This window comes from Callithrix jacchus, chromosome 12 (genome assembly GCF_049354715.1).
Source record: "Callithrix jacchus isolate 240 chromosome 12, calJac240_pri, whole genome shotgun sequence".
Classification (NCBI taxonomy): domain Eukaryota; kingdom Metazoa; phylum Chordata; class Mammalia; order Primates; family Cebidae; genus Callithrix; species Callithrix jacchus.
The window spans coordinates 27,242,084-27,268,345 of NC_133513.1; the positions used below are offsets into that span (position 1 = coordinate 27,242,084).

The following is a 26,262-nucleotide window of genomic DNA, read 5'->3' on the forward strand; positions in this document are numbered from 1 at the left end:
ATCGCCATTCTAACTGGCGTGAGCTGGTATCTCAATGTGGTTTTGATTTGCATTTCTCTAATGACCAGTGATGATGAGCATTTTTTCATGTGTTTCTTGGCCTCATATACGTCTTTTTTTGAAAAGTGTCTGTTCATATCCTTTGCCCACTTTTGAATGGGCTTGTTTTTTTTCTTGTACATCTGCTTCAGTTCTTTGTAGATTCTGGATATTAGAAATTTGTCAGATGGGTAGGTTGCAAAATTTTTTTCCTGTTCTGTTGGTTGCCTGTTCACTCTAGTGATTGTTTCCTTTGCTGTGCGGAAGCTCTAGAGTTTAATTAGATCCCATTTGTCTATTTTGGCTTTTGTTGCCAATGCTTTTGGTGTTTTAGTCATAAAGTCCTTGCCTATGCCTATGTCCTGAATGGTTTTGCCTAGATTTTCTTCTAGGGTTTTTATAGTGTTACTTCTTATGTTTAGATCTTTAATCCATCTGGAGTTAATTTTAATGTAAGATGTCAGAAAGGGGTCCAGTTTCAGCTTTCTGCACATGGCTAGCCAGTTTTCCCAGCACCATTTATTAAACAGGGAATCCTTTCCCCATTGCTGTTCAAGCCTAATTTCTAATGTGATGGTACTAGGTTGGTGCAAAAGTAATAACAGTTTTTGCCATTATCTTTAATGGAAGATTAAATGGCCATCAATTTTAATGGCAAAAACTGTAATTATATTTGAACCAATCTAATATTAGGACGTGGGGCTTTGGGGATGTGTCACTGGGATTAAATGAAGTCACAAAGATGGAACCCTCACGAGGAAGAGCAGTGCCCATATAGAAGAGAGTCAAGTGACCTCCACCCTTTGCTTCATCCCCCATGTGAGGACACGACAACAACAATAAGAACAAAACCCAGCCAAATGTGAACCAGAAAACAGGCCATCACCAGACAACAAACCTGTCAAGGACTTCCCAACCTCCAGGATGGTAAGAAATACATTTCTGATGTCTGTAAGCCAACCAGTCTATAGTATTTCATCATAGCAGCTCAAACAGACTAAGAAAGTATAAAACTAACAAAATGAGAAGCTATAGGAGTTTCTTTATCAGTCCTTTCCTCTCCCTCCCCTCCTCCTCTAGCCTCCCTATATGACCACGGTTTTCTAATCTGTGTTTTGCCCTGGGTACCAACTCCATTTCCCTCTCAGCATAAAACCATCCTCCATTTAGCAATGGTGCTGTGGACTACTGACCTCACATTCATTCTTCTTCCAGATGTTTGGGGATTCTCAAGTTCATACGATTTGGTCAAAGTCCCACTGACCTTATCAGAGTGAATAAGATGCAGTGAGGCTTTTGCTCGGGCATTTTGGAAAGAGACTGCCTCTCTTTACTATGAAATTTCAAGATAGGGAGGTAGGTCTGGGGGCTGCTGGAGTCATCTTCCAATGGCCAAGACAAATCCTGTTTGAGAATAAAGCTAGGACATGGAAAAGGGCAGGACAAATCCTGTTTGAGAATAAAGCCAGGACATGGAGAAGGGCAGGGAAATAGATTGCATGACATCATTTGAGCCCCTGCATCAAGTGACACATGACACTTATATTAGCCTGGATTTTACAGTTGCCTGAGCCAGTAAATCTCCTTTTCTGTGTGTATAAGTTAATTTGTTTTTAATTTTCTATCACTTATGGTAGAAAGAATTCCCACCAAAACCCGTGACCTCCTTTTGAATTGCAAAGTCTCCAGGTCTCAACTAACTCCATGAGGCCTTCCTGCCAAGCACCACCACCTGATGATTACGGTTTCTGTATATATTACTTCATAGTCTCCAGAGAGACTCTCATTCAATCATCCCAGTCAAGGATTAAATCTCCTGATTCACCACTGGGCTAATCAGCTACAGCCAGGAGGATGAGGTCACAGAGTATAAACACAGTCATTGTCCAGCAGGAACTGCAGGAGAAGGACAGTGCCAAAGAAGAATCCAAATTGTGACCACTGCTTCCTTACTGGGTTCACTCATCCCACTGAAAGGGCACACAGAAATCCCTCTTAAATTCACAGCATCCAGGTATCTCAGCTGCTATTGCTCATTAACCCTTAGGCTACATTGGCAACACTTAATGCTTGCCAGGCCTTGAGTTGGTGTCATGGAACTCCCACTATGCAAAGGAAGGCATTCTTGTTTCTCTCTGCTTGGAGACTTTCATGTATCTGAAGCAACTCTAACCCATTAGCATGTTTCTGCTTGATGCTAAAAAATTTCAACTCTAGGAAGTGGCTGGCTAGCACACAAATGCTGTCATTGCCTATGTAGCTCTGGCTAGGGATTAGCAAGAATACCCTAAAGTTCCCAGTCACGTCGTGCATGGAGACGAGGAAGTACTTGTTCATTAATATGTGTACTTAGCAAATGTTTTCTGGGTCCTGGCTTCTAAGACAGGATTTAAAAAAAAAACACCTGGGAGTTTTTTAAGTGTTTTGCTTTAGCAAAACCTGTGTGTTCAAAGGCAAGTGACAGAAGATCTCTAAACTTCAGCTCTTTGTCTTGAGGAGAGGTGGTAATCCCTCCTTTTTCTGACTCAGAACGACACTCACGCTCATCGCTGGGCAGACTGCTGTTGCAGCTCTCTTTTTGAGGACTGTGTCTCCAGCATTACCAGCAGAAGCACATAGATCCCATGCCAGTGTGAACTACAGTGGGTTTGTGGACCCCACCCAGAGGAGGTGCTATCTACACCCCGCCTTGTGTTTCATCTGCTTCCTGGAGTCCCCAGTTATTAAGCAGGCCAACAGCTGCCCACCTCAGTCCGCAGTAGATGTGGAGCCTCCCCTCTCCTCTGGTAGTTTCAATCCAGCCATAAGCTTTTAGGCTTATGCTTTATGCCTAGCCTTCTCCTGCACCACGCACTGCAGGACTTGTTATAGCACAAACAGGGGGCGTAAACAACAGGAGTGGTTGAAGGGATTCAGATTCAGACAGTAGCCTAGACTTCTCAAGCCCCAGTGGTGTGATGCTAAGGTAGTTCTTCAGAGACCACAGCAGGATTGAACCCCAAGTGCTTACAGCAGTGACCTGCTCACGAATGGCACCCCTTATCAAATTTCCTTCCTCCCCTGTCTCACCTTCACCATTCCCCAACTTGGGCTGCCTGGAATCACCTTGCAGATAAACTACCTACATCCAAGTCCCAGTCTCAGGGTTTATGCTAGAGGAACTCAAACTGAACCACCAGCCCAGCCCTGACTCCTTTCACAAGCACCTGTCTAGAGCCCAGACTCACTTTTTGGAGTATAATTCATTCCTGCATTGAACGAGTGTGATCTGATTCTTGGAAATCCTTCCAGGGATGTTTTACTCATTTACAAGCAAAGGTGGATATAAAATTTACACACAAGCAAGATTCCATCTATTACACCAAGACTTTGGAGTTCTTCCTCTATTCTTCCATACTTCCCCTCCATTCCCACAATCTAACTTTCTATCAGTTCTTACCTAACTGCAGTGAAAAGGTGCTATAGAGCCGGAGATGCCCTTAGCAAGGGCAGTTAACCCACACAGGGAAAAGCAGAAGTCAGAGAGGGCTTCCTAGAGGATGTGCTATTTGTGTTGAAATCTGAGGATTAAGTAGAAGCTAACCAGGTAAACCACACAGTATATGCAAAGGCCTGGAATCCAGAGAAATATTGGCCTTTTGAAAGAATTGCAAGTGACGTGTACAAAAGCAGACTTGAATGTAAGGATAGGAATTGGAACAGCCAGGACTGAGAGATGACCAAACCTTTTCATTTTCTCCCACCCTGGTCTGTTTTTCTCTCCAACCACACCTTCTACTCCAGGACATGTGTTGGAATGCATTTTTGTTTTTGTTTGTTTTTTTGGAGACAGAGTCTCACTCTTGAGTGCAATGGTATGATCTCAGCTCACTGTAACCTCTGCCTCCTGGGTTCAAGCAATTTTCCTGTCTCAGCCCCCTAAGTAGCTGGAACTACAGGAGCCTGTCACCACACCCAGCTAATTTTTGTATTTTTACTAGAGACAGGGTTTCAGCATGTTTTCCAGGCTGATCTCGAACTCCTGATCGCAGGTGACCCACTTGCCTCGGGATCCAAGGTTACGGGATTACAGGCATGAGCAACCACACCCAGCCTCTTCTTACATGTTGATCCCCATTTCTCCTGAAACCCAACCAAATTTGCTTGGGAAATTCTTCCAAGTCTGGTATAAATGGTGCCCACCAAGAGAATCTTCCTGGCCTTCAAAGCAGTTGTGATTGGAATGCGTCCTCCAACCCTGCATCAATCAGCTTAGGTTTATCACCCTGTCAGAGTTCCTTAAGGACCAAGGGCATACAGTAGGTACTCAATAAAAATGTTGAGTTATTCATCACAAATATCTCTAGTACCTAACATTATGTTGGTTGGATTTTTTTACTTAAAAAAATGATAAATTGAAAGGAAGTTGTAAAAGTCATATGGAAAGGCCCTGTGTACATTTTACCCATTTCTCCTCAATGGTTATGTTGCTGAAATGCCACAGGACCAGTCACTGAGACAATGAGTATTGCCAGGGAAGAAGACTTTATTCAGGTGATACAGCTGAGGAGATAGGAGATCGGTCTCAAATCTGTTTCTCCAAGCAACTAAAATTAGGGGTTTATATAGCAGGGAAGAAATGTAACCAACTATCTGTGGGAAAATGGGAATTAGAGAGGGGTAAGGAAGAGGAGTTGGTCAACAGGAAGTAGGTGGTTGGTTAGGCAATCATGATGAGTGAGAGGTCTGATGTCTCATTGTCTAGATGTGGTGATCTGGTGAGTTTCAGCTCCTTAGTACCATTTTGAATGCCTGATAGTTTCTTGAGGAAGGAATCAGACAAGACAAGTGTAACTTTCTCAAGTTTTAAGACTGGGAGGTTCAGCTTCTATGTTTATTCAAAAGAAACCATAAACATCACTTCTATGGGACAATTTGGCTGGTTTCAGTTACATCTTCCATATTTTTCATACAATTTCACAGCTAGCAACTTGACGTTGGTGCAATCTGTGTGTGTAGGTTAATATTATTTTATCACAAGTAGAGATTCCCACAACCACCACAGTCAACATAGAGATTAATTCCATCACCATAAAGGTCTTCCTTTTACCTCTCCTTCAGAGTCATATCCTCCTTCAGAGTCATATCCTGCACATATCACACAGTATGTGACCTTTTGAGATTGGCTTTATTCACACAGCATAATGCCCTTGAGATCCAGGTAAGTTCTTGAATGTATCAGTAGTTCACTTCTTTTTATTGCCGTGTGGTTGTATTAGTCCGTTCTCACATTGCTATAAAGAAATAACTGAAACGCAGTAATTTATAAAGAAAAGACATTTAATTGGCTCATCGTTCTGCAGGCTGTACAGGAAGCACGATGCTGGCATCTGCTTCTGGGAGGCTTCAGGAAACTTACAATCATGGACAAAAAAGAAGAGGAAGCAGGTATGTCTTTCATTGCTGGAGCAGGAGGAACAGAGAGCCAGGAGGTGCCACACATTTTTAAACAACTGGATCTGGTGAGAACTCTGTCATGAGACAGCACTAGAAAATGGTGCTAATCCATCAGAAACCTCCCTCATCACCTCCCACCAGGCCCCACCTCCAACATTAGTGATTACAATTTGACATGAGATTTGGGCGGGGACACAGATCCAACTTATATCAGTAGTATTCTATATCATGGGTGTAGCACAGTTTATGTAACTATTCATGTATAGAAGGCATTTTATTTCCAGTTTTTGGCTATTACAAATATAGCTGCTACAAACAGTCATGTACAGGTTTTGTGTGGACATGTTTTTAGTCCTTTCAGAAAATGGCCAGGAGTGCAATTTCTGGGTCGTATGGTAAGTTTATGTTTAATTAAAAAAATTTTAAGGGCCATTTACCAAAGTGGCTAGGTAATTTCACATTCCCACTAGCAATGTACAAGTGATCCAGTTTATGCACATCCTCCTCATGATCTGCTCTTTGTTGCTATTTTTTAATCTTAGTATTACAACAGGTGTACAGTGATGTAGCCCATTGTGTTTTTAATTTGCATTTCCTAAGTCCCAGTGATGTCAAACATCTTTTCATTTGCTTTTGTGCTATCTTGTACATCTTCAGTGAAATCTCTATTCTTTTCTTTTGTCCATATTCTAACTGCATTGTTTGTTTTTTGAACTGTTGAGTTTTGACAATTTTTAAAATATATTTTAGATATTAGTACTTAGTCACATATATAGTTTGAAAATATTATCTCCTGGTCTGTAGCTTGTCTTTTCATACTCTTAATAGTATCTTTTAGAGAGCAAAGACTTTTACTTTGGATGAAGTTTAGTTCATTTATTTTTCTAAATGACTTATGCTTTCAGTGTCATGTCTAAGAACTATTCACCAAGCCTTAGGTTCAGAAAATTTTATCCTGTGTTATTTTAAAACACTGTATAGTTTTATATGTTAAATTAGAATCCATATAAATTTTGAGTTAGTTTTTGTGTAAGGTAAGAGGTTTACGTCAAAGTTCTTTTTTTCCCATCTAGTGTTCCAGGATCATTTGTTAAAGACTATCTTTCCTCCATTGAATTACTTTTGCATCTTTGTCAAAAATAGGTTGACTGTATTTGTGTGATGCTATTTTAGGTTCTTTATTCTGTTCCATGAAGTTGTATTTCTACCCCTTTGCCAATATCACAAAGTCTTGTTTATTATAATTTTATATAATTAATCTTGCAACTGGATTTAATTTATTTTACTCCTACTTTTCAGAATTGTTCTAACTATCTCTATTCTTTTGTCTTTCCAAATTAACTTTAGAAAATTCTTTTTCTATGCTTGAAATATCTTATGGGGATTTAATAACAATTGCACTAAACCTATATACCAATTTGGGGAGAATTCAAAACTTTATGGCATTAAATCTCCCAATCTGTAGGCATAGATTATCTCTCTCCATTCATTTGGATCTCCTTTCTTTCATTAGCATTTGATAGTTTTCAGCAGGAAAATCCTGTGCATGTTTTTGTCAGATTTATACCAAAGTAGTCAATGTCTTAGAGCAACTCTAAGTGGTACTATATTTTTAGGTTTTTTTCATGTGTTTGTGGCTTGTATATACAAATACAATTGATTTTGGTATGTTGATCTTACATCTTGAAGCCCTGCTACACTCACTTTTAAAAAATTTGTTTGGACTCCTTGAGATTTTCTGTGTAGACAATTATTTCATCTACAAATAGGGAGAGCTTCATTTTTCCCTTGTGATCTATAGTTATTTTATTTCCTTTTCCTGCCTTATTACCCTGGCTAGAACTTCCAGCACAATGCTAAATAGTAATGTTGAGAGTAAACACACTTATGTCACTCCTGATCTAAAGAGAAAAGTATTCATGCATTTACCACAAAGTATGATGTTAGCTTCCTTAATTTGTTGGAGACCATTTATTTAAAAATTGTTTCTATAAATACTCTCTATCAAATTAAGGAAGTTCCCCTCATTCTTATTTTCCTGAGAGTTTTTATATTTAACAGGTGTTGAATTTCATCAAATGATTTTCCACATCATTTTCTTCTTTAGTTTATTAATATGATAAGTTACATTGATTTAAACATTTTGAAATAGTCTTCCATCCCTGGAATAAGAATTACTTACAAAATAATTACATATATATTACTGATTTCTATTTACTAATATTTTGTTAGGAATTTTTGAATCTACTTTCATGAGGAATACTCCTCTGTAATGTTTGTTTATTTGTTACCATCTTTGTCTGATTTTAGTAGGATGGTAATGTTGGCTTCATAAAATGAATTGAAAATGTCCCCTTCTATTTTCTGGAAGAGGTTGTGTAGAGTCGATGTTAATTCTTCTTTAATCACTTAGTAGATCTCTACAGCAAAACCATCAGGGCTTGAAGAGTACTTTTTGCTGGGGGTTTTAATTTACTAATTTAATTTCCTTAATATTTTCAAGGCTTTTCAAATTAACTGCGTCATATTTGGTGGTTGTGTATTTTGTAAAATCAGTTCATTCCATTTAAGTTATCAAATTTATCTGTGTAGAGTTGTTTGTAGTGTTTTTTAAATTATTCTTTATATGACTGCAGGGTCTGTAATGATCTATTCCATTTCATTTCTAACATTTGACGTTTCTGTCTTCCTTTTTCTTTGTCAGTCTTTCTAGAGTTTTATCTATTACATTGATCTTTTCAAAGAACAAGCTGTTTGTTTCATTGGTTTTCTTTATTATTTTCCTGTTTTTAATTCCATTGATTTCTGCTTCTATATTATCTCCTTTCTTCTGCTGGCTTTTCCTAGTTTCTTGAGGGGAAAACTTAAATTATTGATTTAAAACTATTCTAATTATATAGATGCCATAAATTTCACTCTTAACGCTGTTTTAGTTGTGTCTAACAAATTTGGTATGTTGTAATTTTATTTTCTTTCAGCGAAATGTATTCTTAAATTTCCCTTGAGATTTGTGTTTTTGACCCACAGATCATTTAGGAATGTAGTGTTCAGTTTCCAGGTGTTTGGAGATTTTTCTCTTATCTTCTTGCTATTGATTTCTGGTTATATTCTGTTGTGGGCAGACAACACACTCTGTTTGATTTAAATGTTTTAGATTTTCTGAGGTTTATCTTCAATCTCAGGATATGGTCTATCTTGGTATATTCATGGACAATTGAAAAGGGTGTTCATTTTGCTTTTGTTGAGTGGGCTGTTCTATAAATGTCAATGAGATCTTGTTGGTTGATAATATTGCTGAATTTTTCTATACTGCTGATTTTCTGTCTAGTTGTTCTATAAATTATTGATAGAAAGGTGTTGTTTCCAATATTAATTATAGATTTGTCTATTTCTCTTTTCAGTTCTATCAACTTTGCTTCACGTATTTTAAGCTCTCTTGTTCTGTGCATGTGCATTTAGCATTGCTATGTGTTCCTTATGGAGTGTCCCTTTTATGATTATGTAATGTCCCTTGCTTTCACTGGTAATTTTCATCATTCTGAATCTTTTTATCTGATATTAATATAGCTACTACTGCTTTCTTTTGATTCTTTTTTGCACAGAGTATTTTTATTATTATTTTACTTTCAATCTACCCATGTCTTGAAGTGAGTTTCTTATAGACACTATATAATTGGTCATTTTTTAAATCCATTGTAGCAATTTTTGTTTTAATTAGTCTATTTAAACCATTTACATTTAATGTAATTACTGATATGCTAGGGCTTAAGTCTGTCATTTACATTTTGTTTGTTTGTTTTCTCTGTTTTTAGTTTCTTTGTTTTCTATTTCCTACCTCTTTTCTGGGTTGCTGACACTTTAAAAAATAATTCTACTTCCATTTATCTACTATTTTCAAGTGTACAGGTTTTTAAGTAGTTATTCTAGTTATTACATTACATACATATTACTTGGTATAACAAGTGATATATTATTAATACCTGGCCACTTTAGATATTATGTTAAAACTCTGGATCTTATTTAAATCTTGTGCTTTAGAAGATCTCCTCAGACATTGCTTCAGTAGGGAACAGGGGGACACTTCCATGCCACATGGGGGTGGGATTTCAGGTTTTCTACTTGGCTTTCATTGATATCCAGTGGGGAAAGAGCACCTTGTTACTCCTGGGCATCGATGGGAGTACAGGATCCCTACTAGGTATCTACTATAACCACCCTGCCTGGGAGGGGAAATAAGCCATGTTTCTGCTCTCTATGTGGCCTCCGATGACATCACAGAGTGTGACCTCATTACTGTTGAGCAAAGGTAAAATTTCTGACTTGCTGTTAGGCCTCTACAACTGCTCTCCCTGTTAGGGGGTGGATGGGTACCTAATATGACTGATGGGTACCTAATATGACTGAGTGGTTGTGGAAGTCCAGTCTCCCCATAATATCTCTACCGATACCATTGAGGCAGAGGAATTTGTGTACCTCATTACAGCCTGAGAAGGGTAGAAATTTAGGCTCTCATCCTCACGTTGCTGATGGAAATGGGAATGAAGCCACAACTTTTTTCTATTGTTTATGGCTAGAGTACAGCAGTTATTCTTTTGCCAAGATTTTGTCTTGCCAAGCTGTCCCTTTTTTGGTCCTCTGGCTAGAGACCATAGTCTTTGCTTGGAACTTTATCTGTGTCCATTGGCATTTCTGGGTTTCTGATATCTCCAAACCACAGTCTTGGATATATGAGGTTAAAATAAATCCTAGAGAACTCACCACCAAGCAGTTCTTCAGATTTTGAGGTTCTTAACCAGTCTGCTTTCTTCTTGCCATCTTTCAGTGTTTTTGTGTTCATTTTATATGTAATTCCTAGCTGTTTTCAGTGTACATACTCAGAGGAATGAGCAAAAGTATGTCCACTCCACCTTATCAGAAGTGGAAGTCCACTGATTAAATTAGTTTTAATATTTATGTGTTTATTTATCAGTAGGTCTCTTCATGTGGCTCAAAATTCAGAGAAGGTATAGCAAAAATTCTATGCTCACCTCTATTACCTCAGTTACTCAGTTTCTGTTCCTAGAGTTAAAGAAATGGTATTAGCTTCTTTTGTACCCTTTCAGAGATAGTTTATTCATATACATGGAAGTTCATATATAAAACTTTCTGTTTATTTTACATAAATAGTAAAATCCTAAACACACTGATTTGGTGCTTTATTTTTTTCGACCGAATAAAGAAAAGGTGATCATTAGTCACTTTTCTTTTAACTTTTTATTTTTAAACAATTATATATTCACAGAAACTTGAAAAGCAATTTACAGGTAACTCCTATGCACTATTCTCCAGTCTCTCACAATGTTAACACTTGTTACAACTCCAGTACAACACGAAAACCAAGAAGTTCACATGGGTACGATCCGCAGACCTCCACAGGCTTTATTCAGATTTCACCAGTTAGAGATGCAATCACGGGAAGGGGTGGAGCATGTTTACTGTCCGCAATCACACATCTCTACCTTTGTATAACCACCACATCAAGTTACCCGGTTGCATCATTGGAAGACTCCCTCATGTTCTCTCTCTATAGCCACGTGCATCCTTTCACCCCATCCCTAACCATCTCTATAAGTAGATTACTTCATGAATGTTACATAGGAATCATACCTTTTGACATATTTTTAAGACTTAGCATAATCTCCTTGAGGTACATCTAAGCTGTTGAGTGCATTAGGCAGCCCAATTCTCCCATTAGATCTCATTATTAGAAAGCTTTAAGATGCACCAAGTTCTTCTCACTTGTGGCTTCTACTGCTTCTTCCCATCACTAGTTTATTTGTACCTCTAGTTCATTCCTATGTATTAACTATTTGTATTCTGTAGTATGAACATACCACGGTTTGTCTAACAATTTATCATTAAAGGACATGTGAGAAGTTTCCAGCCTGAGGCTACTATGAATAAAGCTGCTATGAATATTTATGTTCGAGTTCCTGAATGAGCCTTCATTTCTTTCAGCCATACACCCAAGGGTAGAGTTGGTGGTCCATATGGTAAGTTCATGTCTAGCTTTGAAAAGAACCACCAAATCAGTTTCAGAGTGGCTGCATCATCTACATTCCCAGTAGCAGTGCATGAGTGATTTATTAATAGTTTCTCTACATCTTTATTCACTAATTTATATCTAATTTGTTTTTTTTAATGGATGTAATTCACATACCTTAAAATTCACCTTTTTTAAAGTGGACAATTCAGTGGTTTTTAGTATACCCACAAAATTGTACAACCATTTTCACTATCTCATTCCGGAACTTTTTCATTATCTGAAAAGGAAATCCCATACCTATTAGCAGTCACTTTCCATTCCATCCTTCTCCAAGCCACTAGCGACCATTACTTACTAAACGCTTTTTAAATTTCCCCTAAGCCCTTCAGTTTTGAAATTAAATATCTAAATTATTTTTCCTGCTCTGAAATATAAAATTTAATTGGGCATAGATATAACCACACCCAATAGGATGGAAGCGTCATGTGAGCAAGGGTTTTATTTAGTCAATTTTGTTCATTGATGAAGTTTCTGGTGCCCAGAACAGATTCTGGCATACAGTAGTTGCTTCATATTCATCTCTCTGAGTATAAGTAAATGAAATAAGAAATTCATGAATGAATGAAAAAATCTCTAAGGGCCATTGTATTAAATTCTATGCTAATCACGAGCAGAAGTTTCTGTTCTTGTTGAACGTCAGAAAAACCTGAGAAGCTTGGGAAAAATATATATTCTTAGGCTCCAGTCCAGAGATCTTCTAAATCCAAGCCTCCAGGTATGGGGCTTGAGATTATTCATTTTTAATCAACACTCCTGGTGGTGCGTGTATAACTAGTTCCACCCCAGTGCACAGGCTAGAGTTTCTAAATCATCAAGGTGGCTAGTATGGTGGAATAGATGCTGAGTGCACAACCTGAGCCTCGATAGCAGCTGGTGAATTTATGTTTCCTTCTTTCTCAGAGGAATGCGAATGGAGAAAAATAATTCTATCAAAAGGATGCCTCTTTGAGGGAGGCAGTGTAATATATTAAGAAGAGAGGGTACTTTGAAGCTGAAGAAATAGAAGTTTGAATTCAGACTCAGTTACTCACGAGCTGAGTTGGACACATTGTTTGGCCTCTCTGAGAAGTTCCATTTTCTGTTAAAAGGGCTAAATAATGTTACCCAGTCCAGATTGCTGCAGTGAGGATTAAGTGAGCCAATACATACGACACACACACGTGTGTTTACATGTGTACACACACCCGCCACCGCCATGACCACCACACCATACATTAATTTTCAGTTTTTCAGTTATGGAATCAGAACTCAAGAGTTTCAACATTATAATGGTCATAAAATATCATCTCCTCTTAGTCTTATAATAGATATCTCTTCTTTGGCTATTTTAACAGATGATGACTCAGTCTCTACTTGAATGCCTCCAATGCCAGGTGCCTCACTCCTGATAAACCAGCCTAATTCTCCTGTTAAAGCTCATTATTAGAAAGTTCTTTTTAGGATGCACTAGGTTCTTCCTGCTTGTGGTTTTTACTACTTGTTCTCATCTCTGCTTTAGAGCCCTGAAGAATGAGACGATCCCTTTCCATCTCACAATCTTTCTGGTTAACCAACCTTTCACTGGATAACCATAGTGTGGCAGTATATTATCTGCAGGATGGCATATCACATGATTGGATTCTTTCATGTGGCCATTTTGCTTTGTTCCTATATTTGGAACCATATAGAAAAGTCAAACATAGAAGTACCTTTAGAAGCCAGGCAGGTAATAGAAACAAGTGAGATCAGCTAATTAAGCTCTATGGCAAAACGAAGATTCAATGAGCCCCTAAAAAGAAGCAGCTTCCTCTCCATTCTAACTCCTCTTTCTCCAGTTGAAACCTGGCCTACTAGTGTTAGCTATGTAGTTTTGTTTTTGTTTTTGTTTTGTTTTGTTTTGTTTTTGAGACGGAGTTTCATTCTTGTTACCCAGGCTGGAGTGCAATGGTGCGATCTCAGCTCACCGCAATCTCCGCCTCCTGGGTTCAGGCAATTTTCCTGCCTTAGCCTCCTGAGCAGCTGGGATTACAGGCATGTGCCACCATGCCCAGCTAATTTTTTGTAACTTTAGTACAGACGGGGTTTCACCATGTTGACCAGGATGGTCTCGATCTCTTGACCTCATGATCCACCCACCTCGGCCTCTCAACGTGCTGGGATTACAGGCTTGAGCCACCGCACCTGGCCTAGATATGTAGTTTTTAAGAGGCACCCAAATTTCATACTTTTACTTTAAAATAAGACCCAAGTGGAAGAAATTTCCCTTGAGTCTCAGATGGATTTTGGGATTTGGACTTGATATTGGAATGAGTTAAGACTTTGGGGACTATTGAGAAGAGATGATTGTGTTTTGCAATGTGAGAAGGATATTCAGTTTGGGGGTCCAGGGGTGGAACAATATGGTTAGGATATTTGCCTTTCCAAATCTCATGTTGAAATATGTATTACTTTTGTTTTCTTGTTGATTTGTTTAAGTTCCTTATCAATGCTGGATATTAGACTGTTTTCAGATTCATAGTCTGCAAATATTTTATTCCATTCTGTAGGATGTCTGTTTTACCCTGTTGATAGATTATTTTTTTTTTTTTTTGCTTTGCAGAAGCTCTTTAGTTTAATTAGATTCCATTTGCCAATTGTTGTGTGTTTTTTTTCTATTGTTTTTGGTTTCTTTGTCATAAAATCCTTGCCCATTCCTATGTCCAGAATGGTATTGCCTAGGTTGTCTTACAGGGTTTTTATAATTTGGGGTTTTACATTTAAGTCTTTGAACCATCTTGAGTTGATTTTTGTATATGGTATAAGGAAGGGGTCCAGCTTTAATCTTCTGCATGTGGCTAGCCAGTTATCCCAGCAACATTTATGAAATAGGGAGTCCTTTCCCCATTGCTTGTTTTTGTCGGCTTTGTTGAAGATCAGATGGTTGTAGGCATGCGGCCCTATTTTTGGGTTCTCTAATCTGTTCCATTGGTTTATGTGTCTGTTTTTGTGTTTTGGTTATTGCAGCCCTGTAATATAGTATGAGGTCAGAGAGTATGATGCCTCCAGCTTTGTTCTTTTTGCTTGGGATTGCCTTGGCTATTTAGGCTCTTTTTTTCATTTCATATGAGTTTTAAAATAGTTTTTTTCTGGTTCTTTGAAGAGTGTATCAGTACTTTAATAGAAATACCATTAAATCCATAAATTGTTTTGGGCAGGACGGCAGTTTTAATAATATTCAGTCTTCCCATCCATGAGCATGGAATGCTTTTCCATTTGTTTGGGTAATCTCTGATTTCTCAGAGAAGTGTTTTGTAATTTTCATTGTAGAAATCTTTCACCTCCCTTAGCTGTATTCCTAGGTATTTTTATTATTTTTGTGGCAATTGTGAATGGAATTGCATTCCTGATTTGGCTCTCACAAAACAGACTAATACAGATGTCTTCTGCAACCAACTGATGGGGAGGCCTGGTTGGATGCAGGAGACCAACAAGATGGGCACCTTCCCCTTTTGGAGTTCAGCCTGGAAGCTCTGAGCTAAAAAGACTCTTCAAGGTCTCTCCAGGTAAGGAATGGTATCTCCTTGAATAAAAGTCACACTGAAATCAGCCCTGTCTGGTCCCTCTGTCCCAATCCTGCCATATTTCCTTAGCCTGCTCTTCCCTGTATTGTACTGAGAGAAATGAGGAAGTGCAGATTAAGCAGGTGGCTGATTTGAATTTTTCTCCTGGCCTGAAATTCTTGGCAGATGCCAAGAGGAAAGTGACAGGTGAAAGTGGAAGAGTGAGCCAGAGGCCTCAGGAAATGCATGTCTGTCTTGTTCATACCCAGGCCTGAGTTTCTGAATGAGAGAGAGAAGAAATAAGTTGGCTAGGGGATGTCTGCTTTGAGAATGTATTGGGTGGGAGTCGGAAGTGATGACCTGCATCGTGTGAACTCGGGCACTTCACTCCAGCAAGGGCAAGAGGCTTTGGTGGATAAACATCAGAAGACAACCCTTGGAAAAGCCCCTTCTTTTATGTCAGGACCAATATAGGGGTCATAAACAATTGCTTAGGAGGAAGGAAAGAAGATAGAAAGGGGAAAGCAAAAGAAGGAAGGAAGGAAGAAAGAGGAAAGGGAGGGAAGGAAGGGAAAAGAAAGGAAGAATTCAGACACAGAGATAGACTTCCACCCCACAAATATTACTTAAATGCCTCCTATAGACCAAGCACTGTGTTAGGCTTCAGGACAGAGGAGCTTACACTGAGGAAGGCAGAGAAAGAAAACAATTAAATCCACAACTTCTCAGGTTGTGAAAAGTTTTTGGAAGTAAAACAAAAACAAGGTGCTGTGCTTTCATTGGATGGTTACAAAGGACATTTCTCAGCAGGCTGGATGTGAACAGAAGGAGGGAGTGAGCTAAGCAAAGATCTTGGGATGGAGATTTCTAGGCAGTGGGAACATCCCTGGAGGCTGGAGATGAGTGGCTTGTTCCAGGAACAGCCCAGGAACAGCAAAGGAATTGGTGGCTAGGGAAGAAATCCAAGAAGCAGCAGGAAGCAAGATTATAAGATTTCCTGTGGCCTGAGCATGAGGAGGAGGCGGTGGAAGGTTTAGAACAGAGGAGGGACGTGATTTGATGGAACATTTTCAACAGGATCCCTCTGGTTGCCGGGTTGAGCTGAGATGCAGCTGGGCACACATGAAGTCCTGGGCTGTTAGAATGCTACCACCTTCATCCAAAGGGACACACACCACCGCCACCACCACTCATCAGCTCCCCACACTTGAGCAAGACACTGTTTTGTTTGGTTTGGTTCAGTTTGGTTTGGTTAAGGACAGGGTCTCATCCTCTCACTCAGGCTAGAGTGCAGTGGTGCAATCATAGCTCACTGCAGCTTTGAACTCCTGGGCTCAATGGATCCTCCAGCCTCAGCCTCCTGGGTAGCTGGAACTACAAACATGGGCCATGGACAGGGAATTTTTTTGCAAAACTCAATTACATCCACTCTCTAGGAATATCCACATCTAAAGGAAAAGACATTATCCCCATTTTCTGCTCTTGAAGCAAAGTGACTCATCCCAAAACACACTCAAATAAGGGTCCAAGGCAGGTCTATGAGATTCTTGATACTGTGTCCTCAGCTCCCACCACTTACCCTGCAGCACATCTCTGCCCTACCTCTGTAGTCTGGAGTCACAGGATGATTCTCACATCATTGATTCACACATTCACTTAATTGCAAGGGTCCGCTGCAATGACTACTATTTATTAAAGCATATATATACATATATATATATACATACATCATATACCTATACATATACATGATGAAGTCTTGCGCTATCACAAGGCTGGAGCGTGCAATCTCACCTCACTGCAACCTCCACCTTCCAGGTTCAAGCGATTCTCCTGCCTCAGCCTCCCAAGTAGCTGGGACTACAGGCATGTGCCACCATGCCCAGCTAATTTTTGTATTTTTAGTAGAGGTGGGGTTTCACCATGTTGGCCAAGATGGTCTCGATCTCTTGACCTCGTGATCTGCTCGCCTCAGCCTCCCAAAGTGCTGGGATTACAGTCGTGAGCCACCACACCCAGCCCGCATATATATTTTTTAAGAGACAGGTCTCACTCTGTCACCCAGGCCGGAGTACAGTGGCGTGATTATAGTTCACTGCAGCCTCAAATTCCTGAGCTCAAGCGATCCTCCCACCTCAGCCTTCTGAAGTTCTGGGATTACAGACATGAGCCACTGTGCCTGGCCTTCAAGGCACAATTTGATGGCGTCCGAGAGATGCAGCAGCAACATGGTCCGCACTTGTGACCACTGGCTTTATCCTAACGCTGTCTCCCCCAGCTAATCTGTGTGCTGCATGAGAACAGGAATCATGTCCGTTTTTCTTGACAGATGTGCCTTCAGTATCCAGAAGAGCATCTGGCATAAAAATATGACCATGGTTATGTAAAATGGCAGAATTAGGGGAAACTGGGTAATAAGTGTGTGGGAACTCTATTTACATTATCTTGGAAATTTTCTTTCAAATAAAAACAACTGGCCGGGCACAATGGCTCATGCCAGTAATCCCAGCATTTTGGGGAGGCCAAGGCAGGCGGATCACAAGGTCAGGAGTTTGAGACCAGCCTGGCCAATATAGTGAAACTTCATCTCTACTAAAAAATACAAAAATGAGCTGGGCATGGTGGTGTGTGCCCGTAGTTCCAGCTACATAGGAGGCTGAGGCGGGAGAGTAGCTTGAACCTGGGAGGTGGAGGTTGCAGTAAGCGGACATTATGCCACTGCACTTGAGCCTAGGCAACAGAGTGAGACTCCATCTCAAAAAATAAAATAAAATAAAAAACAATAGTGCTGGCAGAAAAAAAAAAAAAAAAAAACAGTGGGTTCTAAAAAATGCATATCTGGCTTGTTGCTTCTGCCATTCCTGAGCTTCACCCAAGGCTCCAGACCCTCTCTCTGAGCTCTGCAATAAACATCTGCAATGTCTGCGTCCAGATAAGGCACTGCACTGGTTTGTGAACTCCCTCACATCACCCAACCTCCCTTCTTGGGTGAACCTGCCTGGGCAAGGCAATAGAAGGATTTTATTATAACAGCACTTTATGGAGCTCACTCTACCCGTCAAAATAATTGTTTGACTTAATGTGAAATCTGAGCTCCACAGCTGCGTGAGTCTGTCCTCCCCGGGAACTCAGGCTGGCTGCTGCTGGCGCACATTTTAGCATCTCAAATTAACAGCAGTTTGGAAGTCCCCTTAATTAGTTACAGTACTGCTCGAGGTGTCATTTTATTTTATTTTATTTTTATTTTTTATGAGCCCAATAACATATTGCCATTTAAGTTTCTGGGAGACAGGGAGCTATAAATAAATAAAATTATAATTTGCTTGAAGTCTATCACACAGATACACGGAGTTCAGAAGTAAGTTTTAATTTGACTAATGAGATGAAACTTTTCTCTGCAGAGTGTGGGCTGTGGGGATGATTGTTGCTTTGCTGCGCAGAGGGTGGCATGCCTCAAACGGCCTGGGAGACAGCACAGCCCAGAGACAAAGAAGGAAGCTGATCAGAGACAAAGAAGGAAGCTGATGTACTCCACGGAAGTCAAGCCTGGAGTCTCATAACCAGGACTTAAATTCACACCTCGGTTCTGCTTCTTCTTGGCCAGAGGTTCTCTCCCGTCATCTTCTTCAGCTTCAGTCTCCTCTTACATCCGAGGAGGAGGAAAGTGCTTATTGCTCCTCTCAGAGGTTTGTGTGAACATCTGATATACACAAAAACAGCCCATACCAGAAATCCAGTGGGGTGGTGCAGTGCTTAAGAAGTTCTATGTAGAAGCCAGACTACTGGAGTTCAAATCCTGCCTAGTTTATTTCCTAGCTGTGTCAAGTCAGGCAGATCACTTGGCCTCTCTGTGTCTCACTTCCTTCACTTCTTAAAAACTGTACAGACTTCTTTAGTAAGTTAATAAATATATCCAGATTTCATAGAATTTACAGAGACCACCTAACACACTGCAATTCTTATCTACAGCATGTATGGTCAACAGAGAGCAAAGAAACCTTAGCTATTCCAGTGGTTTTTGTGCCCCAGGTATTACAGTGTTGTGTAAGCCTCCAAAAGGCCATATTTTCTACAAACAGAGTTTTGGGAGTGTTAAAGTAAAACAGAAAGGAGGGTATTAGAAAAGGTTAAGAGTCGCTGATGCACTAATCTATAGTTATTATAATCATTATAACTGTGTAAAATGCATCAGGAATGTCCCTTGTCTGATTTCAACTGCTGTGACCTAAGGCTCTGGGGTCAGACGGGCCTTCATTTAAAATCCACTTTTCTCCTCCTGAGCTGTGTGATACTGGCAAGTCACTTCACAACTCTGTGCCTGAGTTTTCATATCCATAAAATGGAGCTAATAAACTTGTCACGAAAATGGAATAAAATAATGCGTGCTAAGTGCTTAGGACAATGCCAGCCATCCTATAAGGACTCAATATAATATAAGGCAGCTATTATTAAGATTTGTTTTTTAGATGGCGTCTCGCTCTGTCGCCAGGCTTGAGTGTACAGTGGCGAGATCTCGACTCGCTGCAACCTCTGACTCCCAGGTTCAAGCGATTCTCCTGCCTCAGCCTCCCGAGTAGCTAGGATTACAGGCATGCACCACCACACCCAGCTAATTTTGGTATTCTTAGTAGAGACGGGGTTTCACCACACTGGCCAGGATGGTCTCCATCTCCTGACCTCATAGTCCACCCACTTCGGCCTCCCAAACTGCTGGGATTACTGGTGTGAGCCACTGCACACTTCCTGTTAAGATTATTTTCATCATTATTTTATCAAGCACAATGGGCCCAGGATACATGATGGCTCAGGAGTGCTTCCGACCAGACTCCCGGCTGGCAGGTTCTCTGGCTCTTTCTCGCTTTCTCTAATGATTCCAGGGAAACGTTGCTGTTTGCTATGCAAATATTCTACCGTGGTTCTGTAATCATCATATCACACCACGGGGACAAGACCAACACTCCGACATGGGGACTCTGCAATTGCTTGTTGATCCTGGCAGATCTGTGGGAGCTGCAGGAGCGGCCAGGCGGCTCCTTGCTGCCCAGGCACATTTCAGGAGACGATGTCTTATTAGCACTGCTCTGCATGGAGGCTTCCTCTTATACAGCCAATTACTGCTCAGGCGTAAAGAAAGGGCCCACTTTGAAATCATCAATATGCAACCATCCTGCATGATCTCCACATGGACCCCAGAATCTAAAGTACAATTAAAAAAAAATCATCAGTATGGAATTAAAGTGATTGAAAAGTGCATCTCTCCACTTCAGGGTTCCCACCAGAGCAGAAGGAATTCTGAATTTGTGCTCGGGGAAACCATTGAAGAATTGAGCCCATCTAGGACCTACCCCTCTGCACCCAGAGACCAAGACCTGTGTCCTGACCCCTGTCACCTATAGGGCCATCATCTGGGCTGCTTGCAAACTCTTTAGGGCCCATTTGGGATGTACCTTTTCCCTGCTCGAAACATCTTCTCTAGATCAAATCTGAATCCGTTGTGTTGCGAATGAAATCCTTTTTTTTAATTTTGTTTGTTTGATTTTGGTTTTTTTTTTTTAGAGATGAGGTCTCACTCTGTCGCCCAGGCTGGAGGGAAATGGTGCAGTCATAGGTCACTGCAGCCTTGACTGCATGGGCTCAAGTGATCCTCCCGCCTCTGTCTCCTGAGTAGCTGGGCCTACACTCATGTACCATCATGTAAGTCCAGGTGCTCACTGCTCAGAGGCTGAAAATATAAGACAGGTCTGGTGAAAATAAAGCAACTTTATTAATCAAATGCCAGCAGATGGGAGATAACCAGGATTCCACCTCAAGGAAGACATCTCAGTCCTGTGGGCTGAGTGAAGGGATTTAACAAGGAAAAGGTGTGGGAAACACAGCAGAGTGGTACAAGAGGGTGTGGGTCTGCCTGTCTTGTTCCCAAGTGTTATCCTGAGGAATCAACCATCTGGGGATCTGGTTTGCATTACCCCGACTTCAACCCGGAAGTGGTGGGCTAACTGTAACTTCCCCTAAGAGGGAGGATTCTGCAGCTGGGTCTCTCTGCCTCCTTTGTTTCGAAATTGGCCCCTGGAATTTCTAAGCAAGCACATAATTAGATAAGCAAGCACTGAAGTGCCTGGTGGGAAAGGCAGGAACAAGGAGTTTCCCAAAGTATGTTTCGAGGCTGAAAGCAAAAAAGAAAAAAACAAAAAGTTTTAAAATTTATTTTGAGGCTGAGATACTCAGTGACAACCGTGCACAGCTATTTATTTTCAATCTTTTGTAGAGACGGTTAGAATCCAGTTCTCTCTGGATCTCGGGAAGTCTAAACACAGCCTCCACTTGGCCACGCAGAGTAGACGTGGGTCCATTGCAGGCTAGCATCCCAGCTTAGCTCTTCCAATCACTCACTCAGTCTGCCAAGGACAGTTTGGAGGAGTGACCTCCCAGCTTGGCTGTCCAAGACCATGGGGAAGCATCTACATTGGAGTCAATCCTTTAAACCCAGTTTGGAGCACGCACCAGCAGTCACTGCTGCCTGGAGAGTGGAATTCCTGTGTGTAGACAGCAGCCTCCCCAGGCAGAATCAAGGTTCAAGTCTAGCTCTCAACCTGGTCCTCTTTTTTGCAGTGCATTAGGTTGCCACGATTGACATAACAAAATACGTCTAGACTGGCTGGCTTAACCGGGAGAAATTTACTTTCTCACAGTCCTGGATGCAAGAAGTCCTAGGTCAAGGAGCCAGCGGGTTTAGTTTCTTTTGAAGCCTGTCTCGTTGGCTGGCAGATGCCCTCCTTTTCCATGTCTTCACATGGTCTTTGCTCTGTGTGCCCACATTAAGGGAGTCTCCGTGTGTGTGCAAATTGCATCTTCTTACAAAGCCATGAGTCAGGTTGCATTAAAGCCCACCCTAACAGCTTCCTCTTCACTTAATCACCTCTTTAAAGACCTCCCCTCCAAATATAGTCACATCCTGAGGTACTGCAGTTAGGGCTTAAACATATACATTTTGTGGAAATGCAATTCAACCCATAACACTCTGCCCTCTGGACTCCCAAAATTCACATCCTTCTCACGTGTAAAATACATTCACCCTCATCCCCACACCCTGCAAGTCTTAACCTGTGCTGGCATGAATTCTAAGTTCCAAATCTTATCTAAATCGGGTGTGGCTGATACTTAAGGTGTGATTCATTCTGAGGCAGAACTCCTCTCAAGCTGTGAAGCTATTTTTTTTCATTTTTATTTTAGATCTGGGGGTACACATGGAGGTTTGTCACAAGGGTATACTGCATGATGCTAAGGTTTGGGCTTCCAGTGATCCCGTCACCCAGACAGCGAGCATCGTATCCGATAGTTTTGTTATGTTATTTTGTTGTTGTTGTTGTTTTGGGGACAGAGGCTCGCTCTGTCGCCCAGGCTGGAGTGCAGTGGCACAATCTCAGCTCACTGCAGCTTATACCTCCCAGGTTCAAGGGATTCTTGTGCCTCAGCCTCCTGAGTAGCTGGGATCGCTGGTGTGAGCCACAATGCCCAGCACCAATAGGTAGTTTTTCAGCTCTTTCCCACTTTCTTCTTCCCTTTTTTGGGGGTCCCTAGTGTCTATTGTTCCCTAGCTTTATGTCCATGCGTACCCAAGGTGTAGCTCCCACTCATAAGTGAGAACTTAGGGTGTTCAATTTTCTGTTACTGCATTAATTCACTTAGCATAGTGACCTCCAGTTGCATTCATGTTGCTGAAAGAGACATGCTGTTGTTCTTTTTATGGCTGTGTCTTACTCCATGGTGTAAACACAGCATATTTTATTTATCCAACCCACCACTGATGGGAACCTAGGTTGATTCCATGTCTTTCTATTGTGAATGGCCCAGCTGTGAACCTATTAAACCAAAAAAGTTATCTTCTTCCAAAATACAATGGTGACACAGGCATAATATGGACATTCCAGTTCCAAAGGGGAAAAAGAAGAAAGGTTCATGAGTCCCTTGTCGTTACCTGGAACGACAAGGAAGTAGCCTTGCCTTTGTGGTCATTCTTTTCTTTTATTGAAGGATAACAACTGCTATTCCCTGGGTAACTCTAATGTCCTGCCCTGTAGAATCCCAGAAGTCTGATGACCTTCATTCCTTCCTTCTTTTCTTTTTCTTTCTTTCTGTCTCTTTCTTTCTCTTTTTCTCTTTCTCTCCCCCCTCTCTCTCTCTTTCTTTCTTGAAGCAGAGTCCCACTCTGTCACCTAGACTGGAGTGCAGTGGTGCGATCTTGGCTCACTGCAACCTCTGATTCCCAGGTTCAAGCGATTCTCCTGCCTCAGCCTCAGTAGTTGGGATTGCAGGTGCCCACCACCACTCCCAGCTGCTGATTTTTTTGTATTTTTAGTAGAGACAGGGCTTCGCCACGTTGTTCAGGCTGGTTTCAAACTCCTGACCTCATGATCTGCCTGCTTTGGCCTCCCAAAGTGCTGGGATTACAGGCATGAGCCACGATGCCCGGCCTGTCTGACAGCCTTTCTTTCATCTCTGAGCTTCAGTCCAAGCTGGCAGCATTTCTGTTTTTGCATTAATTCACTTAGAATATGGCCTCCAGCTGCATTCATGTTGCTGAAAATTACATGATTTTGTTCTTTTATACGGCTGTATAGTATTCCGTGGGGTATATGTACCACATTTTATTTATCCAATCCATCATTGATGGGTACCCAGGCTGAGATGGTTGGGAGATCCCTGAGTGACACCCACAGTCTCTTTCTCATGTGACTGTCAAGTCACACCCTTGGGATTCTCTCTAGAACAAGCTTTCTCACTTTCTGCAATATGGGTAGGCTGAGAAATTTCCCAATCTTTGAGTTTTGGTTCTGTGTTGCTTAACACTTTCTTCTTCAATGTCTGTCTCTCCTGTTGCATTTTACCATAAGCAATCAGGAGAAAGCCGCTGCACCCTCAATACTGTGCTTCCACAGTTTTGATTTCTGAAATCTCCTCTGCCAAATATCCAAGTGCTTCACTCACAAGTTCCACCTTCTGCAAAACACTAGAACGCAATTCAGACAAGCTCTTTGCCACTTATAACAAGGATCTCCTCCTCTCCAGTGTCCAATAGCGTGTTCTTTATCTCCATCTGAGGCCTCAAAGAAGCAGCTTTAGCATCCATATTTCTATCGAGTCTCTCCACCACGATCTAGGCATTTTCTATAACACCATGTGCTTCACAACTCTCCAGCCTCTAGCTAATACTCAACACCAAAGGCATTTCCACATTTTTAGGCACTGGTTACATCAGCGTCCCACTTCTCCGGACCAAAATCTGCATTCATTTTCTAGGGCTCCCCTAACAAAAAGCACAGGCTGGGTGGCTTCAACAGTGGGCATTTGTTTCCTCGCAGCTCTGGAATATAGAAGTCCATGGTCAAGGTACTGGCTGGTTGAGTTTCTCCAGTGGCCTCTCTCCTTGGCTTGCAGACAGCCATCTTCTTGCTGTGCCCCGTGTGGTCTTTGCTCTGTGTCTGCATTCGTGGTGTCTCTGTGTGTCCAATTTTTCCCTTTTTATAAGGACACCAGTCAGATGGAGTCCACCTCAAACAGCTCATTTTAATTTAATCCCCTCTTTAAAGACCCTATCTGCAAATACAGTCACATTGTGAGGTGGTGGGAGTTAGGACTTCAACATATTAATTTGGGATTTGGGGGGGAAGACACAACTAAGACCATAATTAGCAGAAGCAGCTATTTTTTCTCTCTCTCTCTGTAGCTCAGGCTCACTCTCTTTCAACATTAGATGTAAAATAAGGGGATGTGGAGTTCTAAACTAAAGACTGTGCATGTCTCTATGATGCTGTAAGGATACCTGTTTATCCTTACATTAAGGCCAGCGTTGCAGCTCAGAACAGCCAAGAAGGAAGGCGTGGAATGGAATGCGAAAGCTGTGAAATTATCTTTAGTTCTCTGACCACATAATTTTTTCCTCCCTGGCCGCATTATTCTTTCTGTCATTTAATAAAGTGGCTCCAAGATTATGAGAGGAGGAAAATCACCACCTCATGTCCTTTGTGCTCCCTGAGGGATTATGGGATTTTGCATAATTAAATATGAGCCATGTAATTTCCCACCTGCTCACCTCCATTGTATGTTGCATTTTGCCCCCTCAGAAAGTCTCAGCTCCTATTTCAAGTGGAAAATGTGATTCACGGTGACAAAAATGCCTCCTCCTTCACCTCCCCCTGTGGCTCCCCTCACCCCCGTTCTCTGCGTGGCTCCTCCCGCTTCCTGAGCCCACATCTTGCTGCCAGTCTCTGCTTCTCAGCCCACATACTCCAAAACCTGCCTCGGAATGCAAGCTGGGGTAAAGAAGCCTCCCACACTGTTCAGAATGAGGCCTGGGCAGTGGGAGAGCAGGCCGCTCAGGCTATACATCTGGCTCGGCAAAATAGCTCACTCTTCCAGGCTTCACTCTTCAGGCTCACTCTTCCAGGCTTCATTCTTCCAGGTTCACTCTTCCAGGTTCACTCTTCCAGGCTCACTCTTCCAGGCTCACTCTTCCAGGCTTCACTCTTCCAGGCTTCACTCTTCCAGGCTCACTCTTCCAGGCTTCACTCTTCCAGGTTCACTCTTCCAGGCTCACTCTTCCAGGCTCACTCTTCCAGGTTCACTCTTCCAGGCTCACTCTTCCAGGCTTCACTCTTCCAGGCTCACTCTTCCAGGCTTCACTCTTCCAGGCTCACTCTTCCAGGCTCACTCTTCCAGGCTTCACTCTTCCAGGTTCACTCTTCCAGGCTCACTCTTCCAGGCTTCACTCTTCCAGGCTCACTCTTCCAGGCTTCACTCTTCCAGGCTCACTCTTCCAGGCTTCACTCTTCCAGGCTCACTCTTCCAGGCTTCACTCTTCCAGGCTCACTCTTCCAGGCTCACTCTTCCAGGCTTCACTCTTCCAGGCTCACTCTTTCATTCGTCAACAAAAGGGCTAAGCTTCAATGATTTCTTTGACTGCTTCACATGGAGGTGTAAAGAGCCATGTTACTGTCCAGGCTATAAAGTGCTTTACAAACTGTAAAGTGCTGTAAAAGACGTATAAAGTGCTTTACAAACTATAAAGTGCTGTACAAATATCATTCTTGTCAATGTATAAAGTGTTTTACAAACTGTAAAGTGCTGTACAAGATGTATAAAGTGCTTTGCAAGCTATAAAGTGCTGTACAAATATCGTTCTTGTCA

At 41.5% G+C, this 26,262-nt stretch overlaps 1 long non-coding RNA gene across 3 annotated transcripts in view; it reads right to left on the minus strand.

Annotated features, from left to right (window-relative positions):
- LOC118146220 (uncharacterized) overlaps nt 1–26,262 on the minus strand; it is a 35,882-nt gene that overhangs the window by 1,897 nt on the left and 7,723 nt on the right. Inside the window, exon 4 of one of the 3 annotated variants that reach the window (XR_008475387.2) lies at nt 18,303–20,274. The exons of 1 other annotated variant lie outside the window; for it this stretch is intronic. This is a non-coding gene — a long non-coding RNA (uncharacterized LOC118146220). One more of the 3 variants, XR_004731786.3, reaches the window with a different exon arrangement.